The sequence below is a fragment of the Pinus tabuliformis genome, chromosome 4_2 (assembly GCF_031772625.1).
Source record: "Pinus tabuliformis cultivar Carrire ecotype Pingquan chromosome 4_2, CPIR1, whole genome shotgun sequence".
NCBI classification, from domain to species: Eukaryota; Viridiplantae; Streptophyta; class Pinopsida; order Pinales; family Pinaceae; genus Pinus; species Pinus tabuliformis.
In genome coordinates this window covers 819929299-819946949 of record NC_142304.1, presented here as the reverse complement: position 1 = coordinate 819946949, position 17651 = coordinate 819929299, and positions in this window count along the sequence as shown.

Sequence of the window (17651 nt, the reverse complement as noted above, 5' to 3'; positions counted from 1 at the left end):
TTTGTGGATAAATGGTTGTATTTTAAAATATATATGCAATTTCAAGCCTTAAGATTTGTGGATAAATGGTTGTATTTTAACATATATATATATAGATATGCAATTTTAAGGACTGCCATAACTCTTCACTATTTTTTTGAAAGAGTGAGTATAGCTCAATAGGAAAAAAACTTGCTTTATAAGCAAGAGCTTGGTGGTTCAATTCCATTGTGCCTTAACATGAATTAATCAATGATATTGTAGTTTATTTTTAATTAAATACTTTTTATATTGATTTATTTCAATGGAGAGATTTTTTTGGATTCATTTTTTAATATTGTCTTTAAAGAGACAAAAGTGATATTGTATTCTTTAAATATATATTTTTATTGTCTCTAGTGAGACAATATGTCATTAATCCCAACTATTGTCTTTGGAGAGACAAAAAACGAAATTGTCTCCTAAGAGTCAATAATGCTTGTGTTATATATTGTTTTTATAGAGACAATTTTTTAAGACAATAATTTAAGACACTCGCTCAAGACAATATTTAAGACAATGCACAATTTTTTTTTTGGTCTCAAATTAAGACAATTTACCCAAATTTTATTTTAAATATTGTCTTAAAACCCCCCTTTATGTAGTAGTGATGCACCACCATCGGGGTTGAGCCCATTGTGGGGTTGGGCTGCGTGGGCAAGGGGGTGGACATTGTGTGGAACAACAAGATGAGGGGGAAGTGCTTGATTGAATGCATGATGCTTCACCAAGTCGGGTCAACCTCCTGCCATAATTTGATGTTCTTGAGGCACAACTCTATCAGGTAACAATGATGGTGGAGCAACTAGCCTGAGATAAACATGATGATTGTAATGAGTTCATTGCTTTCATGAACGAACTATAGCACAAACAATGGCACATGATGGACAATTTAGTCTCCCTTTGGCGCAGTTAGAAGAGGTTGCATATTGTGGAGCAACGAGATAAACATGATGATTGTAATGAGTTCATTGCTTTCATGAACGAACTGTAGCACAAACAATGGCACATGATGGACAATTTAGTCTCCCTTTGGCGCAGTCAGAAGAGGTTGCATGAGCGGCAGGACAACTTTGAAGGGAGATTGGCACACACGGAGGCACATGTTCATGAAGCATTCCAACAGCCACTTGGCCCTAGGCCAGATGATGTGGCTCCACGTAATCTTGTTGGGTAACAATGTTGGTGGGTTTCATAATGATCCTTGGACGATTATGGTGTTTTTGGGCACTCTGGGTTGGGTATATGAGTGGGTATATGAGTTTTCAACAAGTACTTCCATTGTCTTTTTGTCATTACCACTTGGCCAACAAGTATAGTAGGAATGATGCCAAGGGTGTTTTTCTATTATGCTCCTCATGACGTAATATTTTCATGAATGAATAGATTTTATTGTAAAAAAAAATGGAAATGTGAAATAAAATACAAAAATATTTTATATTTATACATTGAATAGAATAAATATAAAATATATATTTTATTATTATTTTAAACAAATTAATGTATATTATGATGGATATATTTATATAAATAAAGATAAAAAATAGTTGAAATTAAAATATTACTATTACCATATATAATTAGATGTTGAAAGATTATTATTAACATTTTTTACATCTACAATAATATTAATAATCATAAAAGGAATTTAAAGTAAATATTACCTATTATTCATAGGTATTTGATTGTCATCAAACATATATTACTCATATTTCTTTGATGCAACAAATTTTCCTTGTGAATCTTAATCATAATATGTATCTCATTTTTAGGTATGGTAGTTTAGTTTGGATAAATAATGATAGCCACATGTTACAAGCATTTTTAGTTCAATTTGTAACAAGTTGTTAGTCAACGAAGGTAATAAATTTTTATGCCGATGGGCATGTTTATTTTAAAATAGGGCTTTCATAATTTGGTTTAATTATTAATACTGTTACTGCAATTTTTAATATTTAACCCCCTACAATATTCTTAATAGTATATACAAATCAAAGGACTAGATTTATTTCTAAAATAGTTATGTCTTGTTCTCCCTTTCCATTAAATTTATTAATTAAAAAAATGGCATATGAACATGTGCCATATTAAATGAGTTATGGTTTTTTTGAGCATGTAGCAATGATAAACCATAGTATTTTCCCATAGTATTGTAATTTAAGGGTGATCTCCATGGTTAAGAATCTTATATATGTTTTTAAAATGTACAAATGTTTAGCTTATATGTTCATTCTTTTTTATCATTAATAATAATAATAATAAGATAGTTACTAATATATATAGTTATTAACCATGTTGGTTACATTTCTCTATATCTATAGTTTATTTGGATTTTGAGGAACTAGGATATTTATATGATTTAAATTAGTTTTCAATTAATTATTACACATTAAGTGAAAACTATACCATTCCCAAGTGTATGTGCCTTATCTTATCTATGCATTTTTCTACCTTCAATGCATCATTTGAAATCATTGCCCAAGCTTGTGGCCGTGGTAAATATTCAAAATAGATTTCAAAATGGGGGTATAATTGGTGGAAGTCTTGGACAACATTGGTGGTAAGAATTTTCAATGGGGCAAGGCTTACTGAGAAAACTCCTCATAATTGAAGCAAAAGATTATTCAGGTGTTGATCCTACCATTGCCTAACTCACAAAACTCATTCAAGGATAATTCAAGCGTCGATCATGCTATTTCCTAACTCACAAAACTCATTCAAGGTATAAACTAATGCTAGTGGATATGCTATGGAATCAATGTTAATGCAAAGGAGAGACATTGGTTTGCGAATGATTCAAATCTACTTCATGGAACAATGCTCAACTATGCCACCTATGAGAAGGAACTCTATGCCTTGGTTCAAGTGGTAAAGATGTGGAAGCACCTATTTAATAAGCAATCGATCATCCACATTGATCACTAACATTTACAATACTTGTATGCTCGATGTAAACTTCAACATGAAATGCATCATAAATGGATGGGATCCCTACAATAATTTCATTTAATGATTAAATATAAGAAACAAAGTTGGTTGATTCACTATCTGTTGAATTTTATAAGTTTACTTAGTTTATAAACCCTTCATGCACTTTTTCTGATTTATTCCTACCTACTTGTTATTTTTATTTAACAAGTTATTTACAAAGTAAATACTGAAAATAAACACCACTGCATGCTCAACATATTATAGATCAGCAACTAAAAGAAACAAGAACAAACACACCACATGACCCCATTATTTTTGGACCAATGTCCCCGGGAAAACCCAATGCAGGAAAACTAGTGCAGTTATCTGAGGGTTTTCTTATTAAGCAATATCAGAGTACAATATGGGTGCTGTAATTGGCCTACCCAACAAAGAATTTCCTTAGTAGCTATACCTCACAGTTTGAGAGAAATCTCTTGGCTGAAACCCTAGAAAACCCTTCCGGCAGCTCCTCAGCACAAAACTGCTCCTGCAACCCCAGCGTTTGCCCAATCTGGACTGCGTCAATTCCTCTCTGTCTCATGCTGGCCCTGCGTCAATCTTTCTTGGCCTGAGTTAGCTCTGTGAGCCTCTGCGTCAGCCCCAGGAGGCCCTATGTCAGCTCTGGGAGTCTCTATGTTAGCTACACTGGCCCTTCTGGTGCTCTACGTAGCACTTGACTGCCTCTGCATGAGCCCTTGCTGGCTCCGTGTCACCCTCCTTGGCTGCTGCGCTGCTCTCCCGACACAATATTTGCCTTCTTTGTTCCTCTGTACTCAATGCCCATTAGCTACTCTCTCGATCACTGATTCTATCTCTCTTAGCAAACCCCGCTCTAGAGAATAGAATGACTGATCATCTGGTGTACTTTCCAAGTGACCCTCTAGCCTCCTCTTATACTTTTCCTGTTGACGATTCAACGGATGAGATTAAATCTCTAATCAACGGCTAAGATTAGATCTAGCTTGATCCATGTCTTTTGGACCACTCTAACACATATTCATATTAATACTCATTAATACTCATTAGGGACTCCATTAAAAATACTAATTATTTAATATCTCTTGATCTGTTTAGATTTTTCCCAAACCCTTTCTGGGTATTGGATATCTCATGTGCTCCAACCTCTCCACTAAATTTCGTAGCTAGAGAACATCCGATGCTACCCCAAATCAACACTCCCTCTTAGTGAGGACTGTGCTCTAGCAATACTCCTCACTGAGTATTACTCTAATCATCTGGTATCGGTACCTGTGCTGATGCTAGGCCTTCCTGCCCAACGTGCTCTGCACTGCTGCCTCCTGTATTGTTGCCCATGGTTCTGCCACTACCATTGCTGCACCTATACGACAACTCCCTCTGCATCCGTGCTGCTGCTGGTCCTTTCTCCCAACACTGTATCCGCACTGCACCTCCTCTCATCATGCTGCATCGTGCTGCCCACTGCTGCACTGCAACTCAGTTACTAAGAAGTAAGTAACTGATCTCCCAATTGACCTCCTTGTTGGGCTAGAAACACCCACTGATGCTAAAACTCCCTCTGCCGCTGACAAGTGCTCCCTCTTCAACCTCTGCGTTGCTGTAACAACTCCTTGCATCTCACACCCTTGCACACCTCTCTGTGCCATCTTGCACTGGTGCAACACTCCTGTGCCTCTCGCACTGTTGCAGCCTGCTAGCCTCGTGTTGTCTCAGGACTCCTGCACTGTAGCTCTCTCTTCCACTTCATCCATATCCATCTCTACCCAACTCAGCCAGTCTTGCTACTCCTTGTTGGAGCTATCGTAGCAAGGTCTAATCCAAGAGGCTGGGTACCTCGAGGATCCTGCCCCTCATCGCCTATAGCCCGCCTAACTACAGCTTGATGTCTCCCCACTTCTACTCAAGTGGCGCGTGTGCACTCATGGCACAGTCATCGTCTATCAAAACTTCCTTCTCTGCCCGTGCTGGCGCTGCCTCAGTCTCGTAAGAATCTCCCTTATTCTTCTTCGTTGGGCACTGGGTCACATAGTGACCCATCTCCCCACAGTGGAAGCACTTGATCTTGGAGAGATCTTTCTTCTTCCGCTTCTCCTGCTTTCCCTTAGATGCTAGGGCCACATCCTCCTCCTACTTCTTGTCCTTGATACCTTTGTTGCTGCTACTTGTCTTTGACTACCATCTGATCTCTTCCTGGCGAAAAGTTGCCCACATCTTGTCCCAAGGTAGGAGAGTCCCTCTGCCCAGGATGCTCTAGACAAACACTTCCCATTCTTCTTAGACAACATTCAGGGATGTCCTCACCATAAGCTCCTAATCTGGTGTTGCTCCTATAACAGTCAACTGATCTCAGATCTCATTCAGTCCTCTGAGGAAGGTGTCAATCGTATGACCCTTCTTCATGTGATACGACCTCATTTGGTTCTCGAGCATAATTCTTCTCTTCACAGAAGTATGATGGTACAGGTTCTTGAGAGCCTCCCACATCTCAACTGTCGTTTCCTTCTCGGCGATATGTGGTACCACATGATCCTTGACCCGGTCAAGGATAATGCACTTGGACCTCGCCATCGCCTCCTCGTACTTTTCATTATCATTAGGGTCAACTGGGATAGCTATAATATTTAAGGCGAAGTTCTTGACATAATTCGTGTCAAGCACTGATAAGATTCTGGCCTTCTAGACTGCGAAGTTCGATGCTCCGTCCAGTCTATCCTAGTCTCTTACCCCATGTAGTGCCATGATGCTCCTCTACTTCCATCCTTGAAGTTCTCTGTTCGACTCCTTTGAGTCTCTACTTCCCGTCTGGAAGTTCTCTTCTGGACTCCCTCTGAGTCCTGATTTCCCTCCTGGAAATCCTTCTACCGCTTGTCAAGATGACCCTTACTCTAATAATCTTGTGCAACTGCACTGCTGATCCAAGTTTCTCGGCTAGAAAGCCTCGATAAAAAATCCTCTGGCCTTGCTCTGCTAGGTACTGTTATGACTACAGTACCTCACCAACTCCACTCTGAAATATTCCTGCAACCTTCTAGACCCCAAAAACTGCCTCTCTGTGAACTGCGTCAGCCCCTCTACCTCACGTCACCTCTGCGTCACCTTGGATGGGTCCGCATCAACCCTCTGGCCCTCTGCGTTAGCAATGCTGGCCTCTTTGAGGCTCTACGCAGTTCCCGACTTCTTCTGCGTGGCTCTGGTTGGCTCTGCATCACACTTAGCTTCTGCGTTGCTAGAAACAACTTCTGTCACCTCGGGACAACTATTTTTTGCTGCTATTGCTCCACTCGGCTGATATCTTTTAGTCCTCCTATGATCTGCAATCACGCTCTGATACCATGTTGAAGTTTCTAAGTTTACTTAGTTTAGAAACCCTTCATGCACTTTTTCTGATTTATTCTTACCTACTTGTTATTTTTCTTTAACAAATTATTTACAAAGTAAATACTGAAAATAAACACTAGTGCATGCTCAACATATCACAGATCAGCAACTAAAAGAACAAGAACAAACACACCACATGACACCATTATTTTTGGACCAACGTCCTCGGAAAAACCCAATGCGGGAAAACCAATGCAGCTATCTGAGGGTTTTCTTATTAAGAAATACCAGAGTACAATATGGGTGCCGTAACTGGCCTACCCAACAGAGAATTTCCTTAGCAGCTATACCTCATAGTTTGAGAGAAATGTCCTAGTTGAAACCTCAGAAAACCCTTCCCGCAGCTCCTTAGCACAAAACTTCTCCTACAACCCCAGCGTCTGCCCAATCTGGACTGCATCAGCCCCTCTCTGTCTCATGTTGGCCTTGCGTCAGCCTTTCTTGGCTTGCGTCAGCCCCATGAGGCCCTGTGTTAGCTCTGGGAGCCTCTGTGTCAGCTACGCTAGCCCTTCTGGTGCTCTGCGCAGCACTTGGCTGCCTCTACGTGGCCCTGCGTGAGCCCTTGCTGGCTCTCCATCACCCTCCTTGGCTACCGTGCTGCTCTCTTGGCACAATATCTGCCTTCTCTGTTCCTCTGTACTCAATGCCCCTCGGTTGCTCTCCCGATCACTGATTCTCTCTCTCTTAGCAAACCCAGCTCTAGAGAATAGAATGACTGATCATCTGGTGTAATCTCCAAGTGACCCTCAAGCCTCCTCTTATACTTTTCATGTTGACGATTCAACGACTGAGATTAAGTCCCTAATCAACAACTAAGATTAGATCTGGCTTGATCCATGTCTTTTGGACCACTCTAACACAGATTCATATTAATACTCATTAATATTTTATTTTCCCTAAGTTTAAACTTAGGGACTCCATTAAAAATATTGATTACTTTAATATCTCCTGATCTGTTTAGAATTTTCCCAAACCCTTTTTTGGTATTGGATATCTCATGCGCCCCAACCTCTCCACCAAATTTCGTGGCTAGAGCACATCTGATGCTACCCCAAATCAACACTATCCATACCACCGGCGAAAAAAAATCAGTGTTGGGAGCCACTGCACATATGGAGACATCCACTTGAGCATACAAAGAGGAGTATGCAAAATAAAGCACTTCAAGGGTGTGTATCAATGGTCACATGACCATCAATAAGAAGAAAAGGCTAATTACCAATATGTTCTTTAGATGTTCAACATACAAGTCTTTCCAAGTAGTTTTTTTTTTTTTTTTTTAAATATACTATTGCAAATGAATCTAGGATTTAGTTGGCACAACACATCATTCATTAAATACATAAAGTAGTTAGTGCATTATTCAAACAAAAGGCATTACTAACCTATTGTATAGTCCTTTCTTTGTCTTGAAGGTGGTCTTCCAAGTGTATTATGCCTTTGATATGGACTTGATACCTAATTTCAAATTTAGCACGGTGAAGCACTTTGCATGTTGCATTTGATTGCACTGAGAGATGCTTTACCAACCTAATATAGGGTTAGATGTGTAGGTGTAAATGTCTAACATTTAAAATTTATATGTGGGCTCAATTTAAAAATGATTGATCCGAAATTGATCAATGGATGATCAAGGATCCATAAAAGGTCAAAAGTCAAAGTTATTGGATTCAAGCGAAAGCAGGCCATCATGTAGAGCTTGGAAAAACGAGTCCAATGCAACTTGAATGGGTGAAAACCGAGTTCGTATGGGAAAGTTATTCAAAGTTGAAGTTTTCATGACAAACTCCAAAAAGTCAAAAGTCAATGGTCAATGGGAAGTCAACAGTCAATGGGCAGTCAACGATAAATGGGAAGTCAACGGTCAAGGTTTGACCATCACATGGTAGGACGAGAAGGCGACAAGTGGCAGACTGCGGTTGGGCGCATTGGGACCAATCCCACGACAACATGTGGGCCTATCAGAGGGCGCCACATGATGCATCCAGATTCAACAAAATTTTCTAAGGGATATCAGTGGAGCTAACAATATTCAAACCTGTGACCTATCCAATGCAAACTTCATGCCTTTACCAATACACCATCAACATGCCTTTGTATAACATGGGCACAAAAATATTATTTAACTTTTTATTGCAATAGTGTTGGGGGGTGAGTTGGCGGAGCCCGCCATATTTGGCAGGCTCGCTAACCTAAAGTTTATCCTTATCCTTTCCATTACCATACTAAGACCTCCGCCAAACCTTATCCATCCGCCTTGGCTATACATCCACCATCGATACATTCAAAAGTTTGATTATATCATTTAATGTTTAATGTATATGGTTGGGAGGAGCGGGTTCGAGGGACCCCACCCCTTATTATAGTTTCAAATATATATTAAAAATTATATTAAATAGTTGCAAATCCGAACCACCGGCGGTGAGGTCGAGATTTGATCCCCCGACCACCTGCCTATAAATTAACATTTTTACCAATGCGCCAAAAAAAAGAGTGGTGACATTTTATGCAGTAGAGAAGTTTTTGAGCATGTACATGCAATAAGACTCAACTTTGAAGGCACTTTTTAGGAGATCTGGGAATCCTTTTTTAGAACTGAGAGTTGCTACAGAATCCTAAGACAGAGCCGATTACAGCAGGATTGTTCAAGATTGTATTTGAAGCAATTTTCTTTTATGTATTTATGATTTTGAAGATTTAATATAAATTCCTCCCCGCTGAAGATCAAGACCCGAAGATGTAGGCTCGAAGATAACATAACTCCGTTAACAAACTTTTGGTGTCGTTGTGTTAATGTGCTTGCTGCTATATTTTCTGAATTGCTGCAATTTCTATTTTCAAGTTCTTATTCTCAATTTCAAGTTTTAAAACAATTTTAAAGGTGTTTTTAAAAAGTCACGCATTAACACTTTTTAAAAGCTAATAAATCACATTTCAATAAAAGATCAGATCTGGGATCATTTGGTATCAGAGCCTAATTGATAATTGTGATTTATAAGTGTACATGATCACTAGGAGCAAATCAAAGGTTGGTGAAGGAGAACTTGTTGAAGGAGATCTAGAAGTTGGCTCGAGAAGGAGGACAAGTTGAGGAGAAGAGATGCCTGAAGAAGGAAGTGGTGATCATCCTTTTGGATCTGATGTAGGGTTTGTGGATGCTTTCATGACTTTGTGAGCCATGGTCGAAGAAATGTATCAAGATTTTAAGAAAGCAAAAGATGAAGACGCAAAACCTAAAGACGAAGAGGGACAACCATCACAACCTGGAAAAGAAGATGAAAGCGATAAAAAAGATCCTATTTCTTCTCTCTTGAATCCATTTGAAACTTCAAAACCGCTGTTGAAGCTTGATATTAAGTTCGAGTTACCCATGTATAATGGAGAAGTCGATGCTGAGAAGCTTGACAACTGGGTCAGACAAATTGAGGTTTACTGTAGTGTGCAACAGATCACTGAAGATGAAGCATCGCTTTGTTTAGAAGGCACAACATTGATCTCGTGGCAGAGTAAGTTACAGAAAGGTACTCAGCTTATCGGTAAGATTTTTCCATCATGGTCTGATTTTATTAGTGCACTTAGAAAGTAATTATATCCATTGGGATATAAGGAAAAAAAATTAATAAAATGGCAAGGACTAAATGTTAGAAAAGTTCATTTAGTGCAGGAATATACAAATGAGTTTCGTAAGAAGGCATTGATGCTAGATATTCCTTTGTATACTCAAGAAACTCTAATGAAATACATAGGAGGATTACCTGAGTATATTCATAATACTGTATTTATGTTCAATCTTACTAACCTAGATGAAGTGGCAGTACAAACAACTTACATTGAAGCAGGTAAGTTAGGAGTTGGGGTATCATCAGAATCGACAGCCAGAAAGGAGAGCAAGGGAAAAGGAAAAGCGAAGAAAGAAAACTACACTAAGATGGAGGTTGAAAATCTCTCTTGTAAACATTGCAAGAAAGAGGGCCATGATGAAGACCACTGTTGGAAATTGCATCCTGAAATGAAACCGAAGTGGATTAGAAAAGGGAAGCAAAAGGTTGCGGCAACAGTGAAACCGATGGAATTAGGGTCAAATTCAAGTGATGAGGCACATATCACATCATTGGTTATGACTGGTAAATCTGATGAAGGTAATGATTCTAATAGTTCCAGACGCAAGTTATTTCATATAAGGGTTGTTATGAAACATACAAAGATCAACACATTACTAGATAATGGATCTCAAGTTAACCTAATTTCAGAAAAAGTGGTTCAACAATTGGGATTGAAAACCATAAAGCATCTAAACCTTGTACTTTAATTTGGATGAGAAGAAACCAAAAAATGTGAATAACTAAGCAATGTATGTTACCATTTGCAATAACTTCCTAATTTAAGGATAAGGTGATGTGTGATGTGGTAAAACTAGATACATGTGGGATGGTCTTGGGTAGCCCATATTTATATGATCGGAAAGTGATATTTTTCAGGGAACAAAATTAATATCACTTGTTCAAAAAAGGAATTGAATATATTGTACATTCTCACCCCATAAAAGTAGATAAATCTCTTTTCACAGTGAAACAATTAAAACAAGTAGCTTATGCCAGTAAAAATGTTGTTGTACAACCTAAAGTACCTAAGCATGAGATCATTAAAGTTAATCACAAACAGAGAGACATGCTTAAGGAATCCAAAATTGTACATCGACAAGAGTTGCAACATGATAAGTTGAGTTTTGTTTCAACTATGAAGAAAAAACAGGGTATGGTTTCATCTATGTCAATACTTTCAATGTTGTTAATGGGTTTATTGCTGTTTAGTGGTGCCTGAATATTAGTAGAAAAAATGAATGTAGGTGTGGGTGAAAAGGGACTCGATATACTTTGCAGTTTGTGTGTTTTACTGACGATTGTATGGATGAGTAAAGAGTACAGATTCAGAACAGGGTGGATAAATACCGTCCAAGTTGGAAAACAATACCCACATTTGTTTGATGGAATTTAAGACTTTTGGCGTTCCAAAAAATTGATCAATGTATGATCAAGGATCCAGAAAAGGCCAAAATTCAAATTTGTTGGACTTGAACGAAAGCAATGCCATCGCGTAGATCTTGGAAAAATGATTCCAACGCAACTTAAACGGGCAAAAACTGAGTCCGTATTTGAAAGTTATTCAAAGTGGAAGTTTTAAGGACAAATTCCAAAAAGTCAAAAGTCAATTTTGGCGTTCCAAAAAATTGATCAATGTATGATCAAGGATCCAGAAAAGGCCAAAATTCAAATTTGTTGGACTTGAACGAAAGCAATGCCATCGCGTAGATCTTGGAAAAATGATTCCAACGCAACTTAAACGGGCAAAAACTGAGTCCGTATTTGAAAGTTATTCAAAGTGGAAGTTTTAAGGACAAATTCCAAAAAGTCAAAAGTCAATGGTCAATGGGCAGTCAACGGTTAATGGGCAGTGAATGATCAAGGTTTGACCGCCACGTGGTAGCACGAGAAGGTGACAAGTGGCAGGTTAAGGTTGGGACCAATCCCAAGGCGACGCATGGCCCTACGAGAGGGCACCACATGGCGCATCCGGATTTGACAATTTTTTTTAAGGGACCTTGGTGGAGCTAACGAGATTCAAACCCATGAATTGTCTAATGAAAACTTCACGCCTTTACTAATACACCATCGACATGCCTTTGTATGACATGGGCACAATACATTATTTAAGTTTGTATTGCAATAGTGTTGGGGGGTGAGTTGGTGAAGCCCACTATATTTGGCAGGCCCACCAACCCAAAGTTTATCCTTATCCGTTCCGTTACCATACTAAGACCTCCACCAAACCTTATCCATCCGCCTCCGCTATACATCTACCACCGATACATTCAAAAGTTTGATTATATCATTTAATGTTTAATGTATATGGTTGGGAGGAGCAGGTCCGGGGGACCTTGTCCCTTATTATTGTTTCATATATGTATTAAAAATTATATTAAACAGTTGCAAATATGAACCACCGGTAGTGAGGTCGGGATTTGATCCCCCGACCTCCTGCCTATAAATTAACATTTTCACCTGTGCGCCAAACAGAATAGTGGTGACATTTTATGCAGAAGAGAAGTTTTTGAGCAGGTACAGGCAACAAGGATGAAAACTTTGAAGGCACTTTTTGGGAGATTCGGGAAGCCTTTTTCAGAACCAAGAGTTGCTACAAGATCCTAAGATGGAGCCAATAACAGTAGGATTGTTCAGGATTGTATCTGAAGCAATTTTATTTTATGTATTTATGGTTTTGAAAATTTAATATAAAGGCCCCTCCGCAGAAGATCAGGGCCTCGATATGTAGGCTTGAAGATAGAAGAACTCCGTTAACAAACTTTTTGTGTCATTGCGTTAATGTGCTTGCTGTTATATTTTCTAAATAGCTACAATTTCTATTTTCAAGTTCTTATTCGCAATTTCAAGTTTTAAAGCAATTTTAATGGTGTTTTAAAAGTCGTGCATTAACACTTCTTAAAAGCTAATAAATCACATTTCAATAAAAGATCAGATGTGGGATCAATGATAAAAGGTTAAAAGTAATATAGAGCGGAGTATGGTGGATATGTTGTAGCGTAAACATTTAAATATTGGATCAATTAATAATAAAATGTTAAAAGTAATAAAAATAATAAAATTCAAATTGCTATATTGTAATTTTCTTTTGCAAAACAACTTAACCCCTCCAACTCAAGTTAGAAATTATAGAAATTATGATCTGGGAAAATTTGCATAAATAATTATAAGTTACATTATTTAGTGCTAAATTAAGAATAGTTCATAGACAAATCATCCTATAGTCTTGCTTTGGCTGTAATTAATAAATTTAAATGTGAAGTGGATAAGTAATTTTGGTGGGTAGTAACCACTAATAAGTCTACACATTTACAATTTTACTCCTACATAAGTGTTGAAGAAAACATATGGTGGGAATTAACTCCTGTAAGTATTTTATACATCTTATTCCTATACATTTGTCTTGCTTAAATTATGGTGCGAAGTATAACTTAGTTTCAAGTATTTTATTTTTGGATGGTTTTCCTGCAAAAGCTTAAGAATAAAAAATCACTACACAAATATCTAAAAATCATGCATGAATATTGCAACCATATCCATAAATTACGACATAAAATATGTAAGACAATTATCCATATGGTATCATATTGTGCAAAGACTGCAATAAGACTTTCAAGTTATGGTCCAATAAACTTACTACTTAAAATGAATTTATAATATAACAAGTTTCTTAACCATGGATATCCACCCCCAATTTACCATGGATATTATTAAATTGTAAATAATTTTTTCTACAATACCATGGCTTATCAATACCACATGCTGAAAATCCATAACTCATTTCGCAATAAAAAATAAAAATGTAAAATATTTTGGACCTTACATATAGCATTGATTACATAGAGTGAAAATTCTCCGTCATATGGATGGAGATGGGAGAGAGAGGGAGAGAGAGAGGGGGAGGGGAAGAGAAGGAGAAAGGGAGGGAGACAGTGACAAACTTGGAGGGTGGAGAGAGAGAGAGAGTGATGGGGAGGATAGAGAGGGAGGTGTAAGAGAGAGGAATGAAGAGAGAAGAGGAGAGGGAGAGGAGAGAGGGAGGGAATAACAAAGATAGAGAGATAGAGGTAGATAGAGAGGAAGTGACAAGGGAGAGATGGAGAGAGAGGGAGAGAGGAGAGGAGGGAAGACAAAGAGAAGGAGAGGAGAGAAAGGGAGACATATGGAGGGGAGAGAGAAGGAGAGAGGAAGGGAGATAGTGACAAAGTGGGAGGGTAGAGAGAGAGATGGGGGGAGAGAAAGTGGGAGGTGGGAGAGAAAGGGAGAGAAAGGAAGAGAGAGAGGGGGAGAGATGGATCCAACCTGGATATGGTATGTGCATATATAAAAACCAACCTAGATCTATATTAACCCAGAATATATCAATCATCGAGAGGGATCAAATTTATTTTAACTTTAAAAGAGGTTTGTATCTGAAGATATTTGATCCCTCTTGGCACTTGATAGATCCGAGGTTATGATGAATCTAGGTTGGAATTTAACAATCCATTACATTGTGGTAAAGAGTATTAATTCTTAAGAAATACTTTGTTTAATGCCCTTTAGTCAATTCACATTCTCCAAGCCCAAGTATTGAGCCAAGAAATATTTTCATAGGTTTGGTCCACAACCTTAGGAGTCTAGGAAGAAATCCACATCTGGTAGTAAAAGGAATTTATCTAGAGTTAACAACTGCAACATAATTTTGAATATGGTAGCGGTTAACATAATATGATTTCTTCCATTTGTCACTTGAATAATTTTATGTTTGGTATCAAACTTGCTCATGCACCATGATTTGAGTTCTCTGAAATTTAACACTTACTATGCTGAGGTCAGCAACGCACTGAGCTGCTGCTTGCTGGATCTGCTACATCTGCTGTTCCGAGACCTCTGTGTCTGGGGTGCTTCTCTGTAGCAATGTGTGCATCCCCTGTATGTGCGCGAGATTGCCTTTGATGTCTGCCGTGATGGTGAAGGCCTCATCGATCCAAGGCTGGATGCGTGCATTTATAACTGCCTCCTTATGTCGTGCCGTGTCCACCTGCTCATTCAGTGCTTTAGCCTGCTGCATCCTTGCAAGCTCGCGCACTGTACCTCCGATTTCCTCCAGTCCCGCTCTGATAGCGCTAGCGCGTTGTTCTCTGACTTCTGGGGGAGTGGATGGCTATGCCTTTAGCTGCAACTCAACGATCTGAAGATTCAGCTCCAGCTGAACCTTTGTCGTTTCTTCCCCGGCCTCACAGACTTCAGTTGCTAACCTGTGGATCCACACCTCCATTGGTATATCTGCTGGGATGACCAGCTTCAGGACGCTTTGACAAGAATTGTCTACCACCCACACCAATTGTTAATTTTGTGACACCAATGTTAGTGTCAGTCTTTACAACCTTCCTCCAGTGATCAAACATGCTCTTACAAAGTGATTTTAATGTGTCAAGGTCAAATTTTGTCATTTCAGTGAGTCTTCAAGCAAAATTTGGTCACTAGGCATTGGGTCTAGGGTTTGATTTTACCCTTATCAAAGTTTTCCAAATGTCGGTCCATGTCACAGTTCAGCTGAGTGTACCATCATTTAGAGAGTTCTCATTATCATGTCAAGTCCCACTGGGTCATTTTACACCTTGTTCATGCTTCAGTTGCGCCTAGGTAAGGTCATTTCCCTCTCCTAGGGTTTTGAAGGCAATTTCTCTTAGACAGCCAAATCATCGGCAAAACTCGTATCCAGATGTTTATACACCTTCCCCTATCCTTAAAGTACCTTATCAAACACTTCCCATCACTGAGATCCCCCAAATTCCTCATTTTCGCACAAACCCTAGTTTCTTGCTACAACCTGGCAATTTTCTAGGTTGGACCTGTGTTTTGCCTTTTTGGACCCCTTCCCCTCACTAAATTTCAGAGATTCCACTTTCCCCTACTTCCTAACATCCCTCCCTACTTCCCAAAATTTCCTGAAGAATTTAGAAGCTCCCTATCCCCTTCATTTCGCTTCATTTTGACAAATCCCTTGTTCCACACATCGGGGTAGGTTTCAATCAAATGATGTTTATGAGCAATCAAAGATGAATTTATGAAAACTGAGAGAGGTTTTTGTCGAAAACAGGCCAAGGAAGAAAAAACTCCTTCATGTTTTACATAGGTTTCATGGTTTTAGAGAAATGTTAAAAATACAATTGCCTCAGGAGAATTGATGCACCTCTGAAGCGACCTTGGGAAAATCAAGTTTTCTCCTAGCTAAGTTGGTCAAATGACTTTCTTGATGAGTCAAATGATAATTAGACACAAAGATATTTCCAATGAGCTATCATGAGCTCAATTTGGAGTTGAGGAAGGCATTCAAAAGTTGACTGTAACAGCACTCTGCCTTGAGGCAGCCTCACTGGGCACATTTTGACCAGTCTTGGGAGATTTGATTTTTGATAGGGAAAATGAACTCTAAATTGAAAAATTTCAGTTGGGTTGGAAAGTAGACTCAAATACCTTTCCAACGAGCTATCTTGTGCCCAATTGGGATGCCAGGAAGGCCTCAAAAAGTCACCTAGAAAAGAGCGTGACGCACAGAGGGAGCGCGGCGCACTGGGAGAGATTTTCCAGTGTAAAATTTACACTGGCGCGATGCACACAGGGAAAAAAAGGCCTGAAATTGTGCAAAATTGCCTCAAATTTCTTGTGAAGCCCATCAAATTTCAAGGTAGACTCCATAAACTCACTTGTGCATCAAATTTGATAGAGATATGATGGTTTATTGCCTGTGATTGAATGCAAAAATTTTCATAAAGCAAACACAAGAAGACATCAAAGAAAGACTGTTCTGCTAGGGTTTTTGCCACAATGTTGTTGCTGCCAAGTTATTCTTCATACCCTACCCCTGCTCCTTATTCCCCTATGCCATTGTACCCATAATAATTACCCTAACATTACCAAGATCATACTCCCTTTCCCCTCCTCCTATTGCTCAATAAACAAAAACCCTACCTTGCTAAAAACCCAAACCCTACCCTATCAAAATACCACAAAACCCCTGTATATCCCTAAAAAAAATTATCCTATAAACCCCTATTCCCATTATATTATCCCCATCCTAATTCTCCATATTAAATTGTTCCCTTGGTGGCAGATTTTCAAAGCAACTTCTAGCTTCATTTAAATCAAAGGGCAGCCCAAATTCAACTTTTAAAACAACAGTCATGGCATCCGAGGTTTCATCAAAATATGAGGAGGAGACCCACAGTGACACAGATTCAGGAGAATAGGCCCACATGAGAAATCAATGAAAATAGGGAGTTTTGGCTTGACAAAGTAAATTTCCATTTAAACAATCTTCTTAAGAAGGCCAAAAGAGATAACAAATTTCAAAGATGCATGGATACTCATTGCTACACAAGGAATCAAGTCTCCAAAGTCAAAATCAAGCAGTTGAATAAAATACTCCAGGAAACCCTAATCAGGAAAAAAGAGAAGGTTAAGTTGCATTTGCTTGCTGATGCTCCCTTCAGAGCAATACAGGATAAGGACAAGAAACCTATGCATGATGAGGGGCCATCAGGTGAACAGGAGGCCGATTTCATTCTCCTCCAGGATGATGAGACAGAGGCAGAACCTACAAATGTTGAGCTGGGAGAGATCATTCAGGAGCAACAGTATGTGATTGAGACCCTATCCCTGGACTTGGATAGGGCCAAGTGGAACATGAACTACCTGGAGCGGAGAAACAAATAGCTT